At 37.1% G+C, this 7,280-nt stretch overlaps 1 non-coding gene across 1 annotated transcript; it reads right to left on the bottom strand.

The window, feature by feature from the left end:
- Positions 1 to 6,766: 6,766 nt before the first annotated feature.
- LOC130938453 (small nucleolar RNA R71) lies at positions 6,767 to 6,874 on the bottom strand. Its single transcript, XR_009069618.1, has one exon. It is a non-coding gene; the product is annotated as a small nucleolar RNA R71 (small nucleolar RNA).
- Positions 6,875 to 7,280: the final 406 nt, after the last annotated feature.

Here is a 7,280-nt window from a genome sequence, read left to right as displayed (position 1 = left end):
TTCAATTTCTTGTATTCCTTCCACTTTTGCATGCTTCCTTTCCATCCTCTAAGCCATTTCTACCCTATAAATCCTGAAAACACTCAACAAACATATCACGACATCGAATGGTAATAAGAGAGGATTAAAATTAGCTAAATCAAGACCAAAGAAACATGTTTTCAATCATAGTACAAAATTAGGATGGAAAATGTAAAACATGCGATTTCTAAGAATAAGTGTGAGAATAGTGGATAAAATCCACTAAATTATGCACAAGATAAATTGTAAAATAGCGTATTATCAATATTTCCACACTTAAACATTAGCATGTCCTCATGCTAAGCTCAAGAGAAACTATAAAGAGTGAGGGCAAAATGGTGTGATGTATGAAATGCAACCTATTTCTATGAATGCAGCTAAATGCAAAATGCTTTTACCTACTGGGTGAAAAGTAAATAAACCTTTCAAGAACAAATATGAACTAGATTTCACTAACTCAAATCATAAAAAATGAAGTACAAAATAGACTTGCAGAAGAAAACAGCTCATGAAAGCCGGGAACAAAGAATCGAGCATCGAACCCTCACTGGAAGTGTATACACTCTAATCACTAAAGTGTTTGAGGTTTGATTCTCTCAATTCTCTACTAACCTTGCTTTCTAAGACTTGCTCTTCTTCTACCAATCAACAAAGATTTAATGCACAAGATACACATATCAAGAGGTCTTTTAAGGGTTGTAATAGGGTTAGGGTCAAGGTAGGATTGTATTTGGTCAAGTGGACTAAAATCTGAATCCTTAATTAACCCAAACTTCCCACCTAACTCAAGACAATCCATGTAATCAAAATACACAACCTAACTATCTATTAACCATGTTTTGCACATATTCATGCATACCAAATTGAGTACAACTCTTATGCATTGCTACCAACATTTACTTTGGGGCATTTTGTCCCCTTTTTATTTATTTGCTCTTTTCCTTTTCTTTTTCTCTTTTTTTGTGTTTTTTTCTTTTCTTTTGTTTTTCTCAATGCATATGATTAAGGTATTGAATGCATAAACATGTCCTCAACATTCTTTGCACATTTTTTTTACAAAAAGTATACAACACCTAATTCTCAAACCAAATATTTCCGAACCCAACTTCCCCACACTTAAATCATGAATACTCTCACTAGTCTAAGCTAACCAAGGATTCAAATTAAGGATATTATTATTTTATGCTTAGAGTTAATGATGTGCTAAAGTAAAGAACAAATGGGATAAGTAGGTGTGCGTGAGCATCTTGTCTATCTTTTCCTAGTGAATTTGCACTTAAATTACTGAGTTTAATTAAGAATCAATTACATTTTAGCCACTATGGATGCTATTTTGAGTCTTGGATAATTTTATTTATTTCAGGTAGCATTCGGCTAGATTTGATGTAGTTTCCGTAGCACAAGAATCAAAGAAGATGGCTGCAAGGAGCGACGCGTACGCGTGCCTGACGCGTGCGCGTGATCTGGAAGTTTCCACGGCGACGCGTGCGCGTGACTGACGTGCACACGTGAATTGAAGATTTGCTCAGCGACGCGTCCGCGTGACTTGCGACGAAGACCAGCGACGTGACGTGCGCGATCTGCAGAATTTACAGAAATTGCTGACGTTGATTTTGGGCCACATTTTGAACTAATTTCCAGCCCGGAAAACACATATTGGAAGCTGCAGAATGGACAAATCAAGTGGTTCCCACCCATCAGCAGAAGACTTGTTAATTAATTCGAATTTAAATTCAAATATGATTTTTAGGAAAAGATATTATTCTTAGATAAATAGATTTTAAATTTATTAGGATGAGATATAAATAGGAACTCTGTACATTTAGACAAGAGACAGATTGTTACCAGAACCCTTATTTTTTCCTCTCTGAACCATGAGTAACTAATCCTTCATTGTTAAGGTTAGGAGCTCTATCTATTTGTATGGATTTATTCGTTTGATCTTTCTAATTTAATTCGTGTTTAGATTTATATTTCAATAATTGTTTTTGTTCTTTATTTTATGAATATTGGGTGGAACGGAAGTATGACCCATGTTCTAATTGAGTTCTTGTAAAACTTGGAAAAGCTCTTTACTTGAACAACAACTTGAAAACATATTATACTGAATTTTTAATTGTTTGTATTTAACGGGATACGTGACATATAATCCCCTTAATTGTGGATAATTAGGATTCCTTTGGCATATAAACTAGAAATTGATCATCACCCTTTAATTGGAATTAATTGACCAAAGAATTGGCAATTAATGAATTTTAGGGGAGACTAGGAAGGTCTAAGGAATTAGGGTCTAGTCACATATAGTTTGCCATGAAATTAAATCTTGCATGATTAAAATAGTTAGTAAGAAAAATAAATCCAGAAAAATAGATAACTCTGAAACCTTAACTGTGTTCTCAAATATTTTATTCCTAACTAATTGCTGCTTGCTTTCTGAAATTCTTAAAGTACTGTTTAATGCTCTTTAAATATCTCAAAACCATTTTTTGCTTGCCTAACTAAGCTTATCACTCAATAACTGTTGCTTAATCCATCAATCCTCGTGGGATCGACCCTTACTCACGTAAGGTATTACTTGGTACGACCCGGTGCACTTGCCGGTTAGTAAGTGTGGGTTATAAACACCGCACCAAGTTTTTGGCGCCGTGCCAGGGATTGTCTGTGATTAACAACTATTAGTTGTTTGATTGCTTAGATTAGGCATTTTATTTTTAATTTTATTAAAAATATATTTTTTTAAAAAATATTTTCGAAAAAAAAAATTTTAAACAAATAGCACTAATTTCTTTCTTAATTTCTGAAATTAAGTTTGGAGTTACCTGGTTATTTGTTCTATTTATTTATTTATTTTCTTTAGTATTATTTTTATTTCTTTACACAGGTTACCTCACTGGGAATTCTCTGCACTCTGACGTAGAGATTCCCATTCTTTTTTGTTTTCTGGTTGTTTATGCATAGAAACAGAGACAAAGAACATCTCTTAGACTTTGACCCTGAACCTGAAAGGACTCTCAGGCAGCGTTTACAACAAGCAAGACTTTACAAGGCTGCAGAATCCACTATGAATCCGACTAATACTGAGAATGCCAATGCAGCAAATCCAAATGGGAATGAACAACAAAGGAGAGTACTTGGCTCTTACTCTTCTCCTACTGCAGATCTCTATAGAAAGAGCATCGTGGTGCCTGATGAGCGGATAATTTGTACGCTTTTTGGCATTTTTTTTAGTATGTTTTTAGTATATTTGGTTTAGTTTTTAGTATATTTTTATTAGTTTTTAGTTAAAATTTACTTTTCTGGACTTTACTATGAGTTTGTGTGTTTTTTTGTGATTTCAGGTATTTTCTGGCTGAAATTGAGGGACCTGAGCAAAAATCTGATTCAGAGACTGAAAAGGACTGTAGATGCTGTTGGATTCTGACCTCCCTGCACTCGAAGTGGATTTTCTGGAGCTACAGAAGCTCAATTGGCGCGCTCTCAACGGCGTTGGAAAGTAGACATCCCGGGCTTTCCAGCAATATATGATAGTCCATACTTTGCCCAAGATTTGATGGCCCAAACCGGCGTTCAAAGTCACCCTCAGAAATTCCAGCGTTAAACGCCGGAACTGGCACCTAAATGGGAGTTAAATGCCCAAACTGGCATAAAAGCTGGCGTTTAACTCCAAGAAGAGTCTCTACACGAAATTGCTTCATTGCTCAGCCCAAGCACACACCAAGTGGGCCCGGAAGTGGATTTCTATGTCATTTACTCATCTCTGTACACCCTAGGCTACTAGTTTTCTATAAGTAGGACCTTTTACTATTGTAGAGAGATATATCGGGGTAGCTATCTTCATTTTATGCTATCTTAGATCATTGGGAGGCTGGCCATTCGGCCATGCCTAGACCTTGTTCTTATGTATTTTCAACGGTGGAGTTTCTACACACCATAGATTAAGGTGTGGAGCTCTGCTGTACCTCAAGTATTAATGCAATTACTATTGTTCTTCTATTCAATTCCGCTTGTTCTTTGTCCAAGATATCACTTGTTCTTCAACTTGATGAATGTGATGATCCGTGACACTCATCATCATTCTCACCTATGAACGTGTGACTGATAACCACCTCCGTTCTACCTTAGATTGGGTGAATATCTCTTGGATTCCTGATACACGATGCATGGTTGATCAACTGACAACCGAGTGCTCGCCTGACAAACGAGCGAGCCATTCCGTGAGATCAGAGTCTTCGTGGTATAGGCAAGAACTGATGGCGGCATTCAAGAGAATCCGGAAGGTCTAACCTTGTCTGTGGTATTCTGAGTAGGATTCAATGATTGAATGAATGTGACGTGCTTCAAACTCCTGAAGGCGGGGCGTTAGTGACAGACATAAAAGAATCACTGGATTCTATTCCGGCCTGATTGAGAACCGACAGATGGATAGCCGTGCCGTGACAGGGTGCGTTGAACATTTCCACTGAGAGGATGGGAGGTAGCCACTGACAACGGTGAAACCCTTGCATAAGCTTGCCATGGAAAGGAGTAAGAAGGATTGGATGAAGACAGTAGGAAAGCAGAGAGACGGAAGGGACACAGCATCTTCATGCGCTTATCTGAAATTCCCACCAATGAATTACATAAGTATCTCTATCTTTATCTTTATGTTTTATTCATCATCTATACCCATTTGAGTCTGCCTGACTAAGATTTACAAGGTGACCATAGCTTGCTTCATACCAACAATCTCCGTGGGATCGACCCTTACTTGCGTAAGGTTTATTACTTGGACGACCCAGTGCACTTGCTGGTTAGTTGTGCAAAGTTGTGTTTATGCCATGGTATTGAGCACCAAGTTTTTGGGGCCATTACTAGGGATTATTTGAGTTGTGAAAAGTAGTGATCACAATTTCGCACACCAAGTTTTTGGCGCCGTTGCCGGGGATTGTTCGAGTATGGACAACTGACTGTTCATCTTGTTGCTTAGATTAGGTATTTTTCAGAATTCTTAAGAGTGAATTCTAGTGTTTCAAGGTGATGATCTTACCATCACCAAAGCTGATTGATTATCATCAATTTAGCTCTTGAATGCAATGTCCCGCTGAAGCTTGGCTATCCATGTCTAATTCCTTTAGACTAAAGCTTTAGACTAACATTGCATGATTCCTGGAATTCTCATTAAGAATTTTGATACCTTTATTTTCTTTTTCTACTTAATTTTCGAAAAAGCACAAAAAAATTACAAAATCATAAAAACCAAAAAAAATATTTTATGTTTCTTGTTTGAGTCTAGTGTCTAATTTTAAGTTTGGTGTCTTGCATGCATTGTTTATTTGATCTTGGTTCTATTTTCAAGTCAATAGTACAGGGAACTGAAGATTCAGAACATGCAACAGAGGAATTACACAGAAAAAGCTGGGCGTTCAAAACGCCCAGTGAAGAAGGACAGACTGGCGTTTAAACGCCAGCCAGGGTGCCTGGTTGGGCGTTTAACGCCCAAAAAGGTAGTGCATTGGGCGTTAAACGCCAGAATGTGCACCATTCTGGGCGTTTAACGCCAGGATGGCACAAGGGGGAGGATTTTGTTTTCAAATCAATTTTTTTTCAATTTTTCAAAGTTTTTTTTCAAATCAAATCTTTTTCAAATCATATCTTTTCAATCAAATGTTTTCAAAATCAATTTCTTTCCTTTTTCAAAGATACTTGCTGACAATTAATGATTTGATTGAACATTTCAAGTATGTTGCCTTTTCTGTTGAGAAAGGTTTAATGTTTGAATCATATCCTTTCTTGTTAGGCAAGTCATTAATTTTTAAAATCAAATCTTTTTAAAATTGTTTTCAAATCATATATTCTCAATCATATCTTTTTAATCACATCTTTTTCAAAACAGCTTTCAATCATATCTTTTTGATTTCTAATTTCAAAATCTTTTTCAAAAATTACTTGATCCCTTTCTCACTCTTAATTTTCGAAAATCAATTAAAGTTTTTCAAAATTTTTTTTAAAATCTTTTTAACTTAATTTTCGAAAAAGCTCTTCCCCTCTTCTCACATCCTTCTGTTTATGGAGTATCACCCCTCCTCAATGCACAGTTCGAACTCTATCTGACTAAGTTCGAATTCTTCTCCTTCTTCCTTCTATTTTTCTTTTCCTCTGACACCTCAAGGAATCTCTATACTGTGACATAGAGGATTCCATATTTTCTTGTTCTCTTCTCTTTCATATGAGCAGGAACAAAGACAAAGGCATTCTTGTTGAAGCTGACCCTGAACCTGAAAGGACCTTGAAGCGAAAGCTAAGAGAAGCTAAGGCACAACTCTCTGTAGAGGACCTAACAGAAATCTTCAAAGAAGAAGACATGGCAGCCGAAAACAACAACAATGCAAACAATGCAAGGAATGTGCTGGGTGACTTTACTGCACCTACTCCCGACTTCTATGGGAGAAGCATCTCTATCCCTGCCATTGGAGCAAACAACTTTGAGCTTAAGCCTCAATTAGTTTCTCTAATGTAACAGAATTGCAAGTTCCATGGACTTCCATTGGAAGATCCTCATCAGTTTTTGGCTGAGTTCTTGCAAATCTGTGACACTGTCAAGACTAATGGGGTTGACCCTGAAGTCTACAGACTTATGCTATTCACTTTTGCTGTAAGAGACAGAGCTAGGACATGGTTGGACTCACAACCTAAAGAAAGCCTGGACTCATGGGAAAAGCTAGTCAATGCCTTCTTGGCAAAGTTCTTTCCACCTCAAAAATTGAGTAAGCTTAGAGTGGAAGTCCAAACCTTCAGACAGAAGGATGGAGAATCCCTCTATGAAGCTTGGGAAATATACAAACAATTAATCAGAAAATGTCCTTCTGACATGCTTTCTGAATGGAGCATCATAGGTATTTTCTATGATGGTCTCTCTGAACTGTCCAAGATGTCTTTGGATAGCTCTGCTGGAGGATCTCTTCATTTGAAGAAGACGCCTACAGAAGCTCAAGAACTAATTGAAATGGTTGCAAATAACCAATTCATGTACACTTCTGAAAGGAATCCTGTGAACAATGGGACTAATCAGAAGAAAGGAGTTCTTGAGATTGATGCTCTGAATGCCATTCTGGCTCAGAACAAGATATTGACTCAACAAGTCAATTTGATCTCTTAAAGTCTGTCTGGAATGCAAAATGCACCAAGCAGTACTAAGGATGCTTCATCTGAAGAAGAAGCCTATGATCCTGAGAACCCTTCAATGGAAGAGGTGAATTACCTAGGAGAACCCTATGGAAACA

This window comes from Arachis stenosperma, chromosome 6 (genome assembly GCF_014773155.1).
Source record: "Arachis stenosperma cultivar V10309 chromosome 6, arast.V10309.gnm1.PFL2, whole genome shotgun sequence".
Classification (NCBI taxonomy): Eukaryota; Viridiplantae; Streptophyta; class Magnoliopsida; order Fabales; family Fabaceae; genus Arachis; species Arachis stenosperma.
This window is presented reverse-complemented; position numbering and strand designations above follow the sequence as displayed.